Here is a 21,546-nt window from a genome sequence, read left to right as displayed (position 1 = left end):
TTAAGAAAGAACTGAATATTTCATGGGGTGTCCTAACTTTTTCACATGACTGTATAGGATCAGGCCCTAAATGAGTTGTGTGCTAAAGGGGATGGGATTTGATATACCATCTTTCTCTTGCAACCACCGGAGTGGCTTACAAATTTTTGCTACCTTTACAAATTTTTGCTACCACCGGAGTGGCTTACATATTTGTTCCTGGGGAAATGGAGTGTTAAGTCCCAGATTCAATAAAAGTTGCATCGACATCAGCCACCTAAAAAATGGCTGCTGATTGCGAGTCAATAATGCAATAGCTATCATGGTCACTTTCTAGCTGACGAGGAAGGCTCATCAGCACCGCCAACAGACTTGCAAGAGAAAGTTCACAAAGTCATGTGTAAAGGGCATAGAGAACTGAGAATCCCCTACAAGAGGAAGGTTAGAGCACTTTCTTTTCGCTTTGGGGCCATCATAACCTTTACTAGTAACTGGTACCGCAGTACGGGACCCCAAGAGGGCAAAATCATCCCCTAGCCATCCCAACAGTCATTTGGCAGCATTTATAAGGAGATCAGAGGCTGAACTCAAGGTTCCCACCTCCCCAGCGCACAGCAGAATACGCAGCACATGGGCACTCTTCGGGTGCCAATCCGATACAAACGTCACATGAATTCATGTCATTGGAGCAAGAGGACTCCATCCCTGGTGGTTACAATAAAAAATGAGGCTTTTGAAATTTGAAAACTTCAAATTGGGAAAAATCTAAGATGGCCGCTACCAGAATTTCTGCTGAAAAAACTGCTAACTCCACCGGAGGACCTCAAGCCCAGCAATTTTAGGATTTTTGGGGGTGGGGAACAAGGCTACAACAAAATATAACCTTAAAAACCACAATTTCAGACTCCACTTGAACTGCCCTGTGGGCTGTGACAGCCCTACTCACAGACCAGACACTGGAAAGATGTGCTGCATACTGGCATAGCTCCTTTCAGGGTAGCTGGAATAGTTGAGGACATCTACCACCAAGAAAGCTGCCTCTTCTGACTCTTCAGCTGCCAGTCTTGCTACAACTGGACTGAGCTTCAACCCACGGGACCTCCAAACACCGTGAAGAAGGGAGAGGAAAATGTAGCCAACACCATGTACACTCCAAAGAAACACAATTTCTGCCCAAACAGCCTGCGCTAGCACTCCTGATCAAGTCAAGGAGTGAGCAAAAAGCAAGGGAACCCCCTGAGCTCTACAGTTCGAGCAGGCTGGCTGAGCAGGTTCCCTTAAGATCCACCTGTCAGCTGCAGACAAAGTCTGCTCCTCTCATGCCGGCTAGGCAGTCACTGGAGCTGAACAGATCACAAAATCCCAAGAAAAATAGCAAAAAATACTTGAAAACCAAAATAAAAAGTCTGAGCAAATCAAAGTTGCTCCTGCTGGCTCATTTGCAGAAGAAATAACTGATTGGAGGCAGCAGAGAGCAGGGAGGAGGAGGTACTGAAAATAGTAATCAGTATCTCCTGTAACGGACTCGCGGGAGTAGATGCAAGACATTTAGATCAGTATACCATCCCTATTGCCCTGGAAAGGGAGACTAACGACTTCTGTAAATGATTAGCAGAGGCACCTTAAGGAACCCTTTGTACAGCAGCACAAAAATCTTAGTTAAGTTATACTTTTAATCTGGGATGGAATTCAAACCCTCCTTCCCCCCCCTAAAAAACCCCTTCATCAAGGAACAGTGAGAAAGGAGAAGCAAGGAAGGTCTTAGACTCTGGCGCTTTAAGTTTTTATAAAAAATTGTTGGTGCCTGCACTTTCAGCTCATTTTAAGTAAATTTAATATCTGCTGGTTTTTACATTTCTGTCCTAAAAAATGAATTTCTAAGAAAGATATAGCATAAAATAATTATGTTAGTATAGCACAGTTACCTTACCTACCTGTAACAAGCGTTATCCAGGGACAGCAGGCAGGTGTTCTCACATATGTCCTATAAGGGTTAGAAGGAAAAGTGTGCCTTTTTGCAGATGATACCAAGATTTGTAACAGAGTAGACACCGAAGAGGGAGTGAAAAATATGAAAAAGGATCTGCAAAAGTTAGAGGAATGGTCTAATGCCTGGCAACTAAAACTCAATGCAAAGAAATGCAGAGTAATGCATTTGGAGATTAATAATAGGAAGGAACCGTATATGCTAGGAGGAGAGAAGCTGATATGCACGGACAGGGAGAGGGACCTTGGGGTTATAGTGTCCGAAGATCTAAAGGCGAAAAAACAGTGTGACAAGGCAGTGGCTGCTGCCAGAAGGATGCTGGGCTGTATAAAGAGAGGCGTAGTCAGAAGGAAGAAGGTGTTGATGCCCCTGTACAGGTCATTGATGAGGCCCCCACTTGGAGTATTGTGTTCAGTTTTGGAGACCGTATCTGGCGAAAGACGTAAGAAGACTTGAGGCGGTCCAGAGGAGGGCGACGAAAATGAAAGGAGGCTTGCGCCAGAAGACGTATGAGGAGAGACTGGAAAGCACAGTTACTTACCGTAACAGGTGTTATCCAGGGACAGCAGGCAGATATTCTTGACTGATGGGTGACGGCACCGACGGAGCCCCGGTACGGACACTTTTAGAGTGATTGCACTCTAAGAACTTGGAAAGTTCTGGTAGGCCGCACCGCGCACGCGCGAGTGCCTTCCCGCCCAACAGAGGCGCGCGGTCCCCAGTTATGATAAGCCAGCTAAGAAGCCAACCCGGGGAGGTGGGAGGGACGCAAGAATATCTGCCTGCTGTCCCTGGATAACACCTGTTACGGTAAGTAACTGTGCTTTATCCCAGGACAAGCAGGCAGCTATTCTTGACTGATGGGTGACCTCCAAGCTAACAAAAAGAGGGATGGAGGGAAGGTTGGCCATTAGGAAAACAAATTTTTCAAAACAGATTGGCCGAAGTGTCCATCCCGTCTGGAAAATACGTCCAGACAATAATGAGATGTAAAAGTATGAACTGAGGACCAAGTGGCAGCCTTGCAGATTTCCTCAATGGGCGTGGACCGGAGGAAAGCTACAGACGCTGCCATAGCTCGGACTTTATGGGCTGTGACAGAACCTTCCAGTGTCAGTCCGGTCTGAGCATAACAGAATGAAATGCACGCTGCCAGCCAATTAGACAACGTACGTTTAGAAACAGGACGTCCCAATTTATTCGGATCAAAGGACAGAAAGAGCTGAGGAGCTGATCTGTGGGGCTTAGTACGCTGAAGATAGTAAGCGAGAGCCCTCTTGCAGTCCAAAGTATGCAGAGCCTGTTCTCCAGAATGAGAATGAGGTTTTGGAAAGAAGACAGGCAGAACAATGGATTGGTTGAGATGGAAGTCGGAGACAACCTTAGGGAGAAACTTTGGATGTGTACCAAGACCACCTTGTCATGATGAAAGACCGTAAAAGGTGGATCTGCAACTAGTGCATGTAGCTCACTGACCCTCCTGGCAGAGGTAAGGGCGATGAGGAAAAGTACCTTCCAAGTGAGAAACTTGAAAGTGGTAGTAGCCAAAGGTTCAAATGGAGGTTTCATTAAGACGGAAAGAACCACATTAAGATCCCAGATAACAGGAGGGGCTTTAAGAGGTGGTTTAACATTGAAAAGACCCTGCATGAACCTGGACACCAGGGGATGAGCTGAGAGGAGCTTTCCATGGACTGGCTCATGAAACGCCGAAATAGCACTTAAGTGGACTCTGACTGAAGAAGACTTGAGGCCAGAGTCAGACAAAGAAAGGAGATAATCCAATAAAGTCTCCACTGCAAGGGAAGTGGGATTATGTTGATGGAGGAAACACCAGGAAGAAAAACGTGTCCACTTCTGATGGTAACATTGCAGAGTGGCAGGTTTCCTGGAGGCATCCAGAATTGAACGAACAGGCTGAGATAAAAGTGTATCATGAGAAGTCAGCCCGAGAGATACCAAGCTGTCAGGTGCAGAGACTGGAGGTTGGGATGTAGAAGGGTCTCCTGCTGTTGTGTAAGCAGAGAAAGAAACAGTGGAAGAAGAAAAGGTTCCCTGGAACTGAGTTGAAGTAGAAGGGAGAACCAATGTTGCCTGGGCCACCGTGGAGCAATCAGAATCATGGTGGCTCGTTCCCTCTTGAGCTTGAACAAGGTTCTCAACATGAGAGGCAGAGGAGGGAAAGCATACAGAAACAGATTGGACCAGTCGAGGAGAAATGCATCCGCTGCCAGACGGTGAGGAGTGTAGAGTCTGGAGCAGAAGAGGGGCAGCTGGTGATTGTGAGGGGCTGCAAAGAGGTCTATCTGAGGAGTGCCCCACTGAGTGAAGATGGACTGCAGAGTGAGAGGATGGAGTGTCCACTCGTGAGGCTGGAGAACTCTGCTGAGCTTGTCTGCCAAGCAATTCTGTTTTCCCTGAATGTAGATAGCTTTCAGGAACAGATGGTGATTTATGGCCCAAGTCCAGATCTTCTGGGCTTCCTGGCACAAGAGGCGAGAACCCGTCCCACCCTGCTTGTTGATGTAGTACATCGCAACCTGATTGTCTGTGCACAGCAAGAGAACTTGAGGAAAGAGGAGATGTTGGAAGGCCTTGAGGGCATAAAACATCGCTCTGAGTTCCAGGAAATTGATTTGATGCTTCTTTTCCTGGGCTGTCCAAAGTCCCTGTGTTTGGAACTCGTTCAAATGAGCTCCCCAGGCATAAGGGGAGGCGTCGGTGGTCGGTGGTGATAACCAGTTGATGGGGAGGTAGATGGAACAGAAGACCTCTGGATAGATTTGAGGATATCAACCACCATTGTAGAGACTGACGAAGAGATGATGTTACAGATATGTGTCGTGAGCAGGGATCCATCGCTTGGGACCACTGGTTGGCTAGGGTCCATTGAGGGGTGCGTAGGTGAAGACGTGCAAAAGGGGTGACATGAACTGTAGACGCCATGTGACCCAAGAGAACCATCATGCGCTTGGCAGAGATGGACGCCTGTAGAAGCACCTGTTGACATAGAAATTGAAGCATGAGAAGACGGTTGGACGGTAGGAACGCTCTCATGAGGACTGTGTCTAAGACTGCTCCAATGAATTGAAGTCTCTGAGTGGGGATGAGATGAGATTTGGGTAGATTGATCTCGAATCCCAGCAAACGGAGAAACAGAATGGTCTGGTTGGTGGCCGTGAGAACTGACTGAGGTGCATTGGCCTTGATCAACCAATCGTCCAGATAAGGAAACACCTGAAGGTGGTGGGTACGAAGAAAAGCAGCCACCACAATCAGGCATTTGGTGAACACTCTTGGAGAGGAGGCAAGACCGAAGGGCAGTACCTTGTACTGGTAGTGACAACGATTGATCATGAAGCGAAGATACTTCCTGGAGGCTAGATCGATCGGTATGTGAGTGTATGCTTCTTTGAGATCGAGGGAGCATAGCCAGTCGCCTTGATTGAGAAGGGGGTAAAGAGTGGCCAGAGACAACATTTTGAATTTCTCTTTGACCAAGCATTTGTTGAGGTCCCGAAGATCTAGAATAGATCTGAGATCTCCTGTTTTTTCGGGGACTAGGAAATAACGTGAGTAGAATCCCTGCCCCTTTTGATCTAGAGGAACTTCCTCTATGGCGTTCAGAAGGAGGAGGGATTGAACTTCCTGAAGAAGGAGGGAGGACTGAGAAGAGTTCAAAGCAGACTCTTTTGGAAAACTTTGGCCCGGAAGAGTCTGAAAGTTGAGAGAGTAGCCGTGGCGGATGATGTTGAGGACCCACTGGTCCGAGGTGATGGATTCCCAACGGCTTATGAAGAGAGTAAGGCGTCCTCCTATGGGCTGCGGAAGATGGGCAGCAGGATGGAGACCGGCTATGTCCTGGAGAACTAAGTCAAAAGGGTTGAGTGGATTTTTGTGAAGGGGGAGGCTTCACCTGTTGTTGCTGCTGTGCTGGTCTAGCAGCTGGCCTCTGTTGTTGCCGCTGACGTCTGGGTTGTTGCGGGGCTTGTGGCAAAGGACGAGCAACAAATCTACGTTGGTAGGCCGACTGCTGGCGAAAAGGCCTGGAAGGTGGGGTTTTCTTTTTGGTTTTGAGGAGAGTATCCCACCTAGTTTCATGTGCCGACAACTTTTGAGTGGTGGAGTCCATGGATTCTCCAAACAGCTCATCCCCCAGGCACGGTGCATTAGCCAGTCGATCTTGATGATTGACATCCAGTTCTGACACTCTGAGCCACGCCAGTCGACGCATAGCCACCGACATAGCTGTGGCCCGAGAGGTCAGCTCAAAGGTGTCATGTATCGACCTGACCATGAACTTCCTAAGCTGCAACAGTGATGAAGTAGTGTGGCGAAAAGCAGATTTTTTACGGTCAGAGAGGTACTTCTCAAAAGTAGTTAGATCTTGAACGAGATGTTTAAGATAAAAGGAGAAGTGGAATGCATAATTCCCTGACCTGTTGGCTAACATGGCATTTTGGTATAGCCGTTTGCCAAATTTGTCCATGGCCTTTCCCTCTCTGCCAGGAGGGACTGAGGCGTACACACTAGCTCCCGTGGATTTTTTTAGAGTGGATTCAACCAATAGGGACTCATGTGGGAGCTGTGGTTTGTCAAACCCAGGAATTGGGATGACTTTGTATAAGGAGTCCAATTTGCGAGGTGCTCCAGGGATAGTCAAGGGTGTCTCCAAATTCTTGTAAAAAGTTTCTCTCAAGATATCATGGAGAGGTAACTTGAGATATTCCCTTGGAGGTTGGTCAAAATCCAGTGCTTCAAGAAAAGCTTTGGATTTTTTCGACTCAGCCTCCAAGGGAATAGAGAGAGAGTCACACATCTCTTTTAAAAAGGATGAAAATGAAGTTACATCTGGTCTAGAGGATGGATCTAAAGTAGAAGGATCCTCATCACCAGATGAACATTCCCCTTCAGAGAGCATAGGGTCTTCTGAATCACCCCACAGATCAGGGTCTCGAATTTGAAAACTGCGTCGAGATTCCGGAGTGGAGGGATCTAGGTGTCGGGATTTGCGTACCGATTTTCCTGATCTCATAGAGACGGTACCGGGAGATTGCAGTTGCACCGGTACCGACGTCTGAACAGCCTGATGCTGAGCAGTCGATTCCGGTGCTAGGACTGGCATGGAAGTAGACTGTGTCGGTGCCGACAAAGAGGAAGCCGAGAGCATGGGCTGTGGAACTATCGGCACCGATGGCTCAGACCGGACCGGTACCGGAAGGTTCGGTACCAGTAGTGCAGGAAGGAGTTGCTTTAACTGATTCTCCAATTGCACTTGTAAGACGGCAGAAATGCGCTCGTCTAAAGAAGGCACAGGTACCGCTTTTCTCTTCTGCGGTACCTTGGGTGCCGCTCTACACTCCGAAGAGGAACCCGATGTCGAGGGGCTTACCTCTATCGGAGCGGAGCGCTTCCGTGGGCGCCTCGCGGTCGGCAGGATTGGGCTCTCTGCTACTTTGACTGGAGGCCGCTCCAGCAGGGAAGGCTTCTTAGCCGGCTTACCTGACTGGTGCGACGCCGACGCGGTATCGCGCGGCGTCGACGAGACGGGTGCCGACTGCGTCGGGGTCGAAGTAGGGACCGGTGCCGCCGAGTCCTACATGTTGGTACCGAATAATAACAGTTGCTGAATTTGACGGTTTTTAAGGGTTCTTTTCTGGAGAGTGGCACAGCGTGTGCAGGTGGACGCCCGATGGTCAGGTCCGAGGCACTGCAAACACCAGTTGTGCGGGTCAGAGTTAGAAATAGGCCTCGCGCACCGCTGGCACTTTTTAAAGCCGGGTTGGGGGGGCATGAACGTAAACACGGCTTCTGCCAAATCGAAGGCCGAGGCCTCGATGGTGGCAGCAGGCCCCGCCGGGGCAAAACGAAAAAAAAAAAATGGAAGAAAACCCAAAATTCGTTTGTTTTTTTTTTAAGGAAAATAAATAAAAAGAGGGAAACAATATTTCCCAAGAAGTTTACGCGAGCGGGAAGGCGAAAAAATTAGAAAAAGTTCAACAGCCGTTGAAACGTGCGTCTTCTTAGCTCCGCGGAAACAAGAAAACTGGGGACCGCGCGCCTCTGTCGGGCGGGAAGGCACTCGCGCGTGCGCGGTGCGGCCTACCAGAACTTTCCAAGTTCTTAGAGTGCAATCACTCTAAAAGAGTCCGTACCGGGGCTCTGTCGGTGCCGTCACCCATCAGTCAAGAATAGCTGCCTGCTTGTCCTGGGATAAGTCCTGAATATGTATACCCTAGAGGAAAGGAGAGTCAGGGGAGATATGATTCAGACGTTCAAATACTTGAAGGGTATTAACGTAGAACAAAATCTTTTCCAGAGAAAGGAAAATGGTAAAACCAGAGGACATAATTTGAGGTTGAGGGGTGGTAGATTCAGGGGCAATGTTAGGAAATTCTACTTTACGGAGAGGGTAGTGGATGCCTGGAATGCGCTCCCCAGAGAGGTGGTGGAGAGTAAAACTGTGACTGAGTTCAAAGAAGCGTGGGATGAACACAGAAGATTTAGAATCAGAAAATAATATTAAATATTGAACTAGGCCAGTTCTGGGCAGACTTGCACGGTCTGTGTCTGTATATGGCCGTTTGGTGGAGGATTGGCTGGGGAGGGCTTCAATGGCTGGGAGGGTGTAGATGAGATGGAGTAAGTCTTAACAGAGATTTCGGCAGTTGGAACCCAAGCACAGTACCGGGTAAAGCTTTGGATTCTTGCCCAGAAATAGCTAAGAAGAAAAAAATTGAAATAAAAAAAATTGAAATTGAAATTGAATCAGGTTGGGCAGACTGGATGGACCATTCGGGTCTTTATCTGCCGTCATCTACTATGTTACTATGTTTCTCTTCATAACAAAAAAGAATCGGGAGCCGCTGCCTCGCAGCATTGTTTGTTATTCCTCCTGAGCCTGGGAGGTATTCTGGGCTCGTTTTTCTATCTGGAGTGTGGCGGCATCTCTAAAAATTATGCTGCACACGAAGAGGAAAGGGGTGGTTAGAGCTGCACCCCTGCTAGCACTTACTTCCACCCTGGTATATCAGACTGTTGACCGCTTCTTTGCGGCTTTACCGGCAGCAGTGTGTTATTCTGGAGAGGTGGACCCTTCCATGGGGAGTGGTATTGAAAAGCATTTCTCCCCAACGGGAATGGAAACATCTTTGTCTCCTCCGGTGCCCTTTAAGCCCCCGTGTCCAGCTACTAAAGGCATGCTGTAGCAAGAGACCTGTGAACCCGGAAAGACTTCCACGGGGTCTCCCAACAGGGACACAGCAGCTGAAGCAGTAGTGCTGGGAAGTTCAGCTGATGGAGCAGGAGGAATAACTGCAGTCACGGAGGCTTCGTTGAAAGACATCTGGCTGCTCCTTCAACGGATGGAAATTTCTTCAACAAAATCTACTTTGGAGGTATCAAAAATTTCATCTCAGTTAGATACTTTGACTAAATCAGTAGATTCGATGAAAAAAGACTTCTCTGACCAAGCCAAGCAAACTCAGAAGAACATACAAAGTTTACAACAATTTAAATTGGCAACCATTAAGAACAGTATTTCCATTCATAGAAAAATGGAATATATTGAGAATTTTAATTGTAGGTTGAACCTTCGTCTCTTGAATTTTTCTGTTTCAGGTACTATGCCTATTAATCTTTTTAAGAGATATCTTATTGAAAATTTAAGTATTCCTTCAAACAATATTCCACCAATTAATAGGATGTATTACTTGTCAAACAAAAAGATTTCCTCTGAAAAGACTGGAAATGCCAAACAGATCAAAAAGTTTGGATATATCACAATGTCTCAAAACAACTCAAGAGCGAAGGAACGTTACTTCGACCACCTCTCCTTTCTACTACTGGTCCAATCTCTAATATTAAGCATACTAGACTACTCCAACATCATATACCTGGGGTCCTATAAAAATACCAATGAACGTTTAAGAATAGTCCAAAATGCGGCCATTCGCCTCATCTACGATCTCAAAAAATATGACCATGTAAGCCCCTATTACACCAAACTCCACTGGCTACCAGTAGAGGCAAGGTTCATCTTTAAGTTCGCTGCCTCTGCCTGAAAACCTAACAGGCTCTTCTCCAATCTACCTCTCTGAGCAACTTGAAATCGCAGGCCCCTCTCGCACACGAAACACTTACCTGTTCGCCTTTCCCTCCCTAAAAGGCTGCCTCTACAAGAGATTTCTCGATAGATCCCTAGCATTCCAAGGGGGCAAATGGAACAATTGCCTAACCGCCCTCATTTCCAATTCTCCGCCCTACCAATTGTTCAGGAAGTTAGTAAAAACCTATCTCTTTGACAAATTCCTCTAACTCACCCCTCCCTCCTTCCCTGCCCCCCCCTCTAAGACCTCGATATGCCTCCAGACTCGCTGACTCCTCCTACCTTGCCAAGCCACTAAATGTCCTTTCATAACTGATCTCTGTTTATCTAAATGTCCTGTCTTTGTTACGCCTTTATATTATATGCCTCATCTCTACATAAGTGCCAACTTCACTCCATCCCTTAAGAAGTAGCTAGGGAGTCCCATCTATGAGAATATGCTGCCTGCTTGTCCATGGATAAAACAGAGTTACTTACCTGTAACAGGTGTTATCCAGGGACAGCAGGCAGATAGTCTCACAACCCTCCCACCTCCCCTAGTTGGCTGCTTAGCTTTTTAATTGAACTGATGGTCGCGTGAGCCGATGTCGAGTGGGAAGGTACTTGCTCATTGTGGTATGGGCGGCTTCGAAACTTCTAAAGAAGTTAGTGACAGTACACTTTTTCACTGACCATACCAGGCTCCTTGGATGACATATGGATCCTGTAACCCATTAGATTCAAGGAAGTACACTATCCTTTCTTTCAGCAACACTTCCATTATTTTTCCAACAACTGAAGTGAGGCTCACCGGCCTGTAGTTTCCCTGTGACCACTTTTATGAATAGGGACCACATCCGCTCTCCTCCAATCCCCAGGAATCACTCCTGTCTCCAGAGATTTGTTGAACAAGTCTTTAATAGGACTCGCCAGAACCTCTCTGAGCTCCCTTAGTATCCTGGGATGGATCCCGTCTGGTCCCATCGCTTTGTCCACCTTCAGTTTTTCAAGTTGCTCATAAACACCCTCCTCCGTGAACGGCACAGAATCTACACCATTTTCTCGTGTAACTTTGCCAGACAATCTCGGTCCTTCTCCAGGATTTTCTTCTGTGAACACAGAACAGAAGTATTTGTTTAGCACATTTGCTTTCTCCTCATCACTCTCCACATATTGGTTCCCAGCATCTTTTAGCCTAGCAATTCCATTTTTTATCTTCCTCCTTTCATTAATATATCTGAAAAAATTTTTATCTCCCTTTTTTACATTTTTAGCCATTTGTTCTTCCGCCTGTGCCTTCGCCAAACGTATCTCTCTCTTGGCTTCTTTCAGTTTCACCCTGTAGTCCTTTCTGCTCTCCTCTTCTTGGGTTTTTTTATATTTCATGAACGCCAACTCTTTCGCCTTTATTTTCTCAGCCACTAGGTTGGAGAACCATATCAGCTTCCTTTTTCTCTTGTTTTTATTGATTTTCTTCACATAAAGGTCCGTAGCCATTTTTATCGCTCCTTTCAGCTTAGACCACTGTCTTTCCACTTCTCTTATGTCCTCCCACCCTAACAGCTCTTTCTTCAGGTACTTTCCCATTGCATTAAAGTCCGTACGTTTGAAATCTAGGACTTTAAGTATCGTGCGGCCGCTCTCCACTTTAGCCGTTATATCAAACCAAACCGTTTGATGATTGCTACTTCCCAACAGCAGAACCTCCTCTTTCCTTCCAAATTTTTGGATATGCACAATCAGATCCTTATCAATTTGCTGCGATTGAGTCGGAGGTCTGTAGACTACACCCATGTAGATAGAAGTTCCATCTTCTCTTTTCAGAGCAATCCATATCGCTTCTTCCTCTCCCCAGGTCCCTTGCATCTCGGTCGCTTGGATATTGATCTTTACATAGAGAGCTACTCCTCCACCTTTATGACCATCTCTGTCCTTCCTAAAAAGATTATATCCCGGTATGTTTGCATCCCATCCATGTGATTCACTGAACCATGTCTCTGTGATAGCGACAATATCTAGATCTGCCTCTAACATCAGGGCTTGCAGATCATGAACTTTGTTGCTTAGACTGTGAGCATTTGTGGTCATCGCTTTCCAGCTATTTTTCAGCGATAATCTCCTTTTTCGTATGGATTTTTGTGTCGTTTCACTTTCCATTGCAATACTAAGAAATGAGTTGCTGATATTGCTTATGTTGCAGCCTTTACTACTATCACATCTTTTCTTTTGCCGGGGATGGTCTCTATAATTGTCCTTCGTACATACACTACCCCCACCTTCTAGTTTAAATGCCTAGAAAAATATTGTCTAAATTTCTCTGCAAGGTTTCTTTTTCCTGCTGTAGTAATATGTAGCCCATCAGTGCAATATAGCTTCTTGTCCTTCCATGTATTTCCCCATCCTCCTATGTACCTGAAGCCTTCTTGATGACACCAGGCTCTGAGCCATCTATTAAAGTCCTCTGTGTTTTTCACTCTTTGCTCTCCCTTTAAATATGCAGGCAGTATTTCAGAAAAAGCTAAAGTATTTACAAAAGGTTTCACGCCCTCACCAAGCTCCTGAAAAGCTTTCTGTGCTGCAAGTGTGGAGTTGTTGGCCAGGTCATTTGTTCCCAGATGGATAACAACATCAGTGTTAAAATCCTTAGTTTCTTTCTTAATTATAGTCAGTATTTGCCTGGAACTCCTGGTAGCTGAGGATCCTGGAAGACATTTCACTATTTTGGTCTCCTCGCCCTGTGTTCCAAGGTTAATGCCTCTGATGATGGAATCCCCCAACAGTAATAGTTTTCTGTTTTTGGCTTTTTTATTTGTGCTTAGGGTGCGCTTGTTCTCTTGAGTTACCTTCATTGGTTCCAGTCCCACCTCCCTTCTATTTTCTTGAGTATCGCAGTGCACTAGTGGAGCGAAGGAATTCTGTAGAGGTAATATTAGTGAAGATGGATGTTTCTGTGTTACATGTCGCAGTCTTCCTGAGCCTACTGTGACCGATTTATTCCTGGGCTGTTTTATTCTTTGAGGTAGAGGTGGTAAGTTGGTATGATTTTGTGGAGTGATAGAAGCTGCTTTAATTGTATTCAATTCCTGTTTAAGTTTGCAGAGCTCCTCCTTAATACTAGCAAGTTGAAGATAGATGGGGCAAGCCTTAAGCCTCCAAATAGTATGTCTTGGAATTAAAGCACCACAGTGATTGCATAGAATAAAGGTCATCTTGATTGGTTGTGAAGTGACTTGATTTGAGTAGTCCTGATTATATGGGTCTTTATATATGAATAGTGGACCCTGGGGTTGGTGGGACTATAAGTCTTACCCTTATTCCTAAGAAGGGAAAGAGGAAATAAGATTTAACTGAGGAAAGAGAAGGGTTTATTTTTTTGTGCTTTTTTTTTTTCTTTTTTTAAGTAAGAAACAGGGATGAGAAGAGAAATTAAGCAGATATAATGCTGAAAACCAGTGAAAAGAGCAGAATATGAAATGCAGAGCAACTTATCTTATTGAAGTTCCAGGGCAACCTTGTTCACAGCACTGTCCCAAAGATAATGCAGTTAACCTTAGAAGTAAAACAGAGCCCCTCCCTTCTCCACCTAATCAGCAGAAAACAATGGCTGAAAACTAGTAAGTCAGAAATATAGGCTCTATACCACTTAAAACACAGTATTTTAAACAGAAATGCAGGTTCTATAACAAATCAGTGGCTACCCTAAAACACGGGATTTATAACAGGATTTTCCCTACTTTAGTCACCCTGAGCCACAGGCACCAGGATTTAATTCGAGTTAACAAAGTCTTATCCTTTTTCCTATGAAGTGGAAGAGGAAATAAGATTTAACAGAGGAAAGAGAAGGCTTCTCATACCACCGCCATCTTGACTCTCTCCTTCTGATGGCTTAAAAGACTTCAAAGTAACCAAAGTTGTCATACTTTGCCCATGTTTAGTCATTTTTTCAGTGGCTTGTTCTATCTCATCAGCAAACAATTCATCCCCCAGACAAGGAATATTGTCAAGGCAATCTTGTACATTAGCGTCCAAGTCGGAGACTCACAGCTAAGTCTGTTAATGCAAGGCAATTAGAGAGAACTGAAGCTCTGGACGTGACATCAAATGCACTGAACACTGATCTGGCCATGAACTTTCTGGTTTCAATCAGATTATCAGTGATGTCTTGGTATGTGCTGTTCAAAGGTGGCCAACTGCTGGACTAACAGTTTAAAGTAGAAAGTCATATAAAAGTTATAACTTACGATATGACTCGTAAGCATGGAATTTTGATAGAGACATCTACCAAATTTGTCCAGGGTTTGATCCTCCCTTCCAGGAGAAGTACTGGCATATGTTCTAGTACTGGATGATCTTTTCAGGGGAGACTCAACCAAGGAGGAGTGATGTTGTAGTTGAGGTTTGTCAAACCCTGGATATACCTGGACATGCACAAGTAGAGGGGTCTCCAATTTTTAAACATGGTTTCTTTCATAAGATGATGAAATGGAAATTTCAAGCAATCCTTAGGGATTTGTTCAAAATACAAGGATCAAATACAAATTCCATTTTCACTGGTAGGGCATTCCCCACTTGGCATACGAATCCAGTGAATGAAAAACTCTAGTGGAGACTTTTGCCTAGAGATAGAGAAAAATAAGAAATGATACTATAGGGTTCTGGGGCAGAGAGTACTGATCTGAGTATGTAAGATCCAAGAAATCTGAATCATAATCAGTTCTTTTAAGAGAAAGGGCACATCTCTTGATTTAGTTTCTTGATTTAGATCAGTGTTGATATGAAGACCTATTATTGTAGTACCTGAAAAAGCTCCGATCAGTGTCTCAGTGCTAATCCAAAGTGGAGTACGATGAAAAACTGTGATGCCAATGTTATATGAAAGTCTCGGAACTGGAGTTTTTGGTGGAGCGATATTTGACAGTATCAATGGAGGTAACAAGAGACTGGTTACGATTGCAACATAAGTGCCATTTCCCTGTGAAGAAACTCTCTAAGTTGCTCCTGTAAGGACTGCACCGGTATCGCAGATGTTGTCTGTACAGATAGTGCAGTGCATGCCTCAGTGCATCGAGGCAATGGTGACTTCGAGGAGACACTAACTGCAGTGAAGGAAACCTCTACCTCTTGTGTCAACTTTTGGTGTGTATCAACTTACTTGATGCCTGAGGGTCGAGGAAGAAGCATGTGCTCACTACTTAAGTGGAGAACTTGATGGAACCACTGGAGCCAACACTGAGTGGGATGACGTGCCAACTTTGAAGCCGATGCTTCCGGAGAAGACATCATCAAAAGAGAAGATCCAAAAAGTTTCTCCTGATGAATAAGCTGAGTCTTTAAAGAATGCTTTTGAAGAAGTGGCACAGTGGAAACAAGTGTCAACCCAGTGTTCAGGACCAAGACACTGAAGGCACCAACTGTGTGGATCAGTAATAGAGATGATCCTGTTGCACCAAGAACACTTTTTAAACCTGCTGGAAGGCTTGGACATCAATGGAAAATTAGCTGCAGCGAGGTCAAAAGACTCAATTGTAGGGGTGGTCGAGTGAATTAGACCCTGAAAGTCGATCGATGCAGCTAGCCTACTAAGAGGCTGAGATAAGCCCGTAGGCCCCAAAATCGTGGAAAAAAATTTTGTGGAAGATAATTTAACACACTAGCAAAACAAAATAATTATCGGAAGAACAAAAAAATATGAAGGAAAATTGTGCATTTGGAGACACTCTAAAAACACAATTTCTTAGCTCCGCAGAAGAGTAAGAACTGATGGGTTCCATGAGCCAATGTCTGCTGTCTTTCTGTGTGTCTGTCTTTCGTTCTAATGCGCTACCTGCTTGCCTGTCTTTCTGTCTCTCCATGGCCCCCTTCTGTCTCCCCTTCCCCAAAGCAAACCAAGATTGCTCCCAGGCCCCCTTTCCCTCTCCGTCCCCTCCTCTTCCCTGTGTAGCAGCAGCAGCATTTCCCTCCCACCCTTCCCTGTGCAGCAGCAGCATTCCCCCCCCCCACACACACTATCCTGTGCAGCAGCAGCATTTCCCGGCCTTCCCTGTGCAGCAGCAGCATTTCCCGGCCTTCCCTGTGCAGAAGAAGCATTTCCCCCCCCCCCCACACACACACTTCCCTGTGCAGCAGCAGTATTTCCCCGCCTTCCCTGTGCAGCAGCAGCATTTCCCGACGCCCCCTTCCCAGCCGCCACATTTAAATTGAGAGAAAAGCGCTGCACCATGCTACCGCTGGCTTCGGCATCTTCTATCCACTGCGGCCAACCCTAGCGGAAACAGGAAATAGTCAGAGAGGGCGGGTCACAGTGGACAGAAGACGGCGAGGCCAGCGTTAGTGCGGTGCAGCACGTTTCTCTAAATTTAAATGCGGGTGAGCCGGCGAGAAGGAGGAGGCTTTGGTGGTGGTGGTGGTTTTGGCGGCGAGTGATGGCGGGAGGGGGGAGTCGCCGTCTGTGCTGTGTTTCTCCTTTTCTGATTTGTCTGGCCACCGCATACACACTCCTGCTGGCCACAGACCTACTAGTCACAGATCAGAGATCACGGAAGCACGCAGGTAAGTGCGCATGCGCAGCTAGGGTTTTATTATATAGGATATATATTTTTTTTTTTTTCCATCCCATCGATCCTCAGCTGGCTTCTAAAGAGTAGTACCGTATTTTCGCGGATATAACGCGCACCCGTGTAAAACGCGCACACGGGTATAGCGCGCAGAAATCACGATGATATGTACAAAAACTTTTGTATACCGCGCTCACGGGTATACCGCGCATGATGCCCGACGCTCCTTTCGCCCGCCCTGACTTTCCGTGCGCTGTCCCGACTCTCCGTTCACCCCCCCTGACTTCCGTGCACTGCCCTGACTTTCCGTGCGCTGTCCCGACTCTCCGTTCACCCCCCTGACTTCCGTGCACTGCCCTGACTTTCCGTTCGCTGTCCAGACTCTCCGTTCACCCCCCCTGACTTTCCGTGCACTGTCCCCCCTTGAAGTCCTGTCCCCCCTTGAAGGTCTGTCCCCATCCTGAAAGCCTGATGCCCCCCCCGACGTCCGATACATCCCCCCCCGGCAGGACCACTCGCACCCCCACCCCGAAGGACCGCCGACTCCCCAACAATATCGGGCCAGGAGGGAGCCCAAACCCTCCTGGCCACGGCGACCCCCTAACCCCACCCCGCACTACATTACGGGCAGGAGGGATCCCAGGCCCTCCTGCCCTCGACGCAAACCCCCTCCCCCCAACGACCGCCCCCCCCAAGAACCTCCGCCCGTCCCCCAGCCGACCCGCGACCCCCCTGGCCGACCCCCACGACACCCCCACCCGCCTTCCCCGTACCTTTGTGTAGTTGGGCCAGAAGGGAGCCCAAACCCTCCTGGCCACGGCGACCCCCTAACCCCACCCCGCACTACATTACGGGCAGGAGGGATCCCAGGCCCTCCTGCCCTCGACGCAAACCCCCCTCCCCCCACAACGACCGCCCCCCCCAAGAACCTCCGACCGCCCCCCCAGCCGACCCGCGACCCCCACGACCCCCCCACCCCCCTTCCCCGTACCTTTGGTAGTTGGCCGGACAGACGGGAGCCAAACCCGCCTGTCCGGCAGGCAGCCAACGAAGGAATGAGGCCGGATTGGCCCATCCGTCCTAAAGCTCCGCCTACTGGTGGGGCCTAAGGCGCGTGGGCCAATCAGAATAGGCCCTGGAGCCTTAGGTCCCACCTGGGGGCGCGGCCTGAGGCACATGGTCGGGTTGGGCCCATGTGCCTCAAGCCGCGCCCCCAGGTGGGATCTAAGGCTCCAGGGCCTATTCTGATTGGCCCACGCGCCTTAGGCCCCACCAGTAGGCGGAGCTTTAGGACGGATGGGCCAATCCGGCCTCATTCCTTCGTTGGCTGCCTGCCGGACAGGCGGGTTTGGCTCCCGTCTGTCCGGCCAACTACCAAAGGTACGGGGAAGGGGGGTGGGGGGTCGTGGGGGTCGGCCAGGGGGGTCGCGGGTCGGCCAGGGGGGTCGCGGGTCGGCTGGGGGGGCGGTCGGAGGTTCTTGGGGGGGCGGTCGTTGGGGGGGGGAGGGGGGTTTGCGTCGAGGGCAGGAGGGCCTGGGATCCCTCCTGCCCGTAATGTAGTGCGGGGTGGGGTTAGGGGGTCGCCGTGGCCAGGAGGGTTTGGGCTCCCTTCTGGCCCGATATTGTCGGGAAGTCGGCGGTCCTTCGGGGTGGGGGTGCGAGTGGTCCTGCCGGGGGGGGATGTATCGGACGTCGGGGAGTCGGCCGGGCAAGAGGGCTTGGGCTCCCTCTTGCTCCGATCGTGGATGCGGGTGCGGGTGGGAGCGCGTGCGAGCGGTCGTTCGGGGTGGGGGTGCGAGCGGTCCTGCTGGGGGGGTGAATCGGGCGTCGGGCGGGGTGGGAACTATGTTTAAAAACTTTTGTATACCGCGCTCAGGCATATAACGCGCGAGGGGTATGCGCGGTAGGTAAAAACGCGTATAACGCGCGCGGTAGTTTGCTGTTGAGTGAAATTTAACCTGTGAAAGCAATGAAGTACTCCATGTGAAAAATAAAGACAAAAGAATGTCAGAGGAACCTTGACCCTGAAGAAGTTAATTGAAACATGGTGTTATGCCTATGGCCAGGGGGTAACTGAAACTCAGCATACTACGTGATATGTCTCCTCAAGTCTGCTTATCTCCTATCCTGACCCTTCTGACCTCAGTGACCTGGGTGTTGCCAAAACAGAGAACAAAAGGACAGTAAAACCAGGTTGATCAGGTGTCCGAGTGAAGACAGCTGGTTTCTGCAACAAGTCTGCTTATCTGATATCCTGACCTCAGTGACCTGGGTGCTGCCAAAACAAAGAACAAAAGAACAGGACCAGGTGTGCCTGAATCGTAGTGAAGGACGCTGGTTACTGCAGGATCAGCTGTATAACTATGAACTCAGCAGTTTTCACCCTATATAAGAATGGGACTTTGCCCCTAACATTAGAATCCAAGACGTTGCAACCATGGGACAGTCTCCTTTGGTCCACCCACCTATCAATTGCAGGGATTCCCAATTGTGAAGGATGGTAGTTGCCTGGGATCACGGTGAAGCTATTTATTCTTATATTCATATATATATATAATAAAGGGTTATTGTTTATGCTTTTATATTGTCTGTGTGCTTTTCTGAGTGACACTGATCATCCCATCTGACAGAAATAAGTGGCGGAACATATGGATATGTCGGGAGAGGCAATTTTTGCAACAGTTTAAATTCAGATAAGTGATACGATTAATTCAATTACGGCAAAACCTGATTATAAAGGATAGAACTAATGTTAGAGAAAAAAGAACAAAATAGTATGATCCAATTACAAAAGTGGCTAAAGCATTGAGCATTTGAACATTGTTGAAAGCCAGCTGAGGATCAATGAAATATATATATTAGTGTGGGGAGTGAAATTTGTATTGTGCACTAAATTAGGTAGAACATTATTGCTAGAACAATAATAATAACAATCTCTAAATCAATCACAAAAAATACAATGTTATTAGCCAAGTGGTGGAAATGCCCATTGAAAAACCATTTCATTAAAGTGGAGAAAAAGCCTCAACTTAATTTTATATGCAGACGGCAACCCAATGAGTTTTTCAGCTGTTCTTATTCTGTATCATGGGCAAAAAACTCCACTACATTCAACGGAAGATTTTATGAGTAAAGCAAGAGTGCTGAAAAATAAATATGAATCAGTGATCTCTAAAGCTTATAAACGAGCGAGATATAGTTCTCGCAAACAGCTTTTACAATACAAACAGGATTCTGGGACCGCTGATTTTGTGACATGTGTATTGCGGTTTTCTGGCATTTCTCAGCGGTTAGGAAGGAGAATTAAAAGTTTATGGCCGATGTTACAAACAAAACAGAATTGCCAAGAGTTGGATTGTAAAGTGGCATTCTCATGAAATAAGAATTTAAAAGATCTGTTATGTCCATCGGATGTATGATTCACTAAAGGGATGGAAAGGGTGGGTTTATATCGCTGTAATAACTGTACAGCTTGTTCATTGATTTGTGAAGGAGATCTAGTACAAATTCCAAGAAAAAAACCCTGGAAAATGACACGTTTGGTCATATTTGAAACCACGGGTGTAGTATATGCAATAGTATGCTCATGTGATCTTTGTTATATAGGGCATACTGTGAGAAGTTTAAAAACTCGACTATTTGAGCATCGATCCAATATCACGCATAAAAGACAAGTGGATGTGCTGACTCGTCATTGTGCTGAAAAAGGACATTCTTTTGAAGAATTTAGATGTTTTGCATTAGATCATATTCCTACAACAGCGCGGAGAGGAGATGTGAAGACTAGTTTATATCAAAGTGAGCAAAGATCTATTTATTTTTGGAATACCATCTGACCTAATGGTCTTAATCAAAAAATAGAATGGTATGCGTTCTATTAATATTTGGAATCTGGTCTTTAATTAAGTACTGTGCTTTGTTAATAAAGTTTCTGGTGAAAATGACATCACGAGTTAAGGAACTACAAGTCAGGTGCTACTGTGGAGCCAGATTGTGGACGGAATAGGAGGGAACTCCCTGAAGCAGCCATTCATTGGTGAAACAAGAGCTTTGTTGGATCTGGACATCGGTTCCTTATCTTCACTTTAATGCCAAAATTGTTACTGCAGGAAGATCATTGCGTTGGATCGCGATCCTGGTCTGATTAACAGTTGTGAAGGTAAGTGAAACTTTCCCTTAGGTTCTTTTACCTGTTTCCTGTGCACAGTGATGGGATATGTTCCCGGTTTGAAAGATTACATTTTTTGAAAAGTAGTGGAGTTTTTTTGCCCATGATACAGAATAAGAACGGCTGAAAAACTCATTGGGTTTCCATCTGCATATAAAATTAAGTTGAGACTTTTTCTTCACTTTAATGAAATGGTTTTTCAGTGGGCATTTCTACCACTTGGCTAATAACATTGTATTTTTTGTGATTGATTTAGAAAATTATTGCTCCAATACCATATTACCGTATACTGTATACTCAAATATAAACTGACCGCTCCTGCCCTGGTTCACCCCTGGATCACCAGGGCTTTAAAGATAAGTTTTTTTTTAATCTGGGAGGAGGGAGGTGGGATTTGTCAGAGTCAGCCAGAACAGGAAACAAGCGGGATCCCTTTTGTCCTGGCCCACCACTGGCCAACCAGTGCTTACAACAGGCCTAGCGGAGGCCTGTAACAGGTCCGGGAAGGGGGAGGGGGTTTCAGAGATGACCCAAATATAAACCGAGGTCCCCATTTTCAGGCCATGTTTTTGTTCCAAAAATTTCTGTTTATATTCAAGTATATATGATACTTCTTTTTTAAATGATTGAATTCTTCATATTGAGTTATTTGCTTTACAGCTCAATGAATTTTCTTTTTTTATTTTAATTCCCCACTTTTTTACTTTATGTTTTATCCACTTTGTTCAAAGCTGCCTAACAAGAAAAAGTACAATAAATTTTTTTGCACTTG

General features: G+C 46.6%; 1 protein-coding gene across 4 annotated transcripts in view; it reads right to left on the bottom strand.

Annotated features, from left to right (window-relative positions):
* Positions 1-21,546, bottom strand: part of BIRC6 (baculoviral IAP repeat containing 6) — a 1,530,571-nt gene that overhangs the window by 1,011,318 nt on the left and 497,707 nt on the right. The window lies entirely within an intron of this gene.

This window comes from Geotrypetes seraphini, chromosome 3, assembly GCF_902459505.1.
Source record: "Geotrypetes seraphini chromosome 3, aGeoSer1.1, whole genome shotgun sequence".
Classification (NCBI taxonomy): domain Eukaryota; kingdom Metazoa; phylum Chordata; class Amphibia; order Gymnophiona; family Dermophiidae; genus Geotrypetes; species Geotrypetes seraphini.
This window is presented reverse-complemented; position numbering and strand designations above follow the sequence as displayed.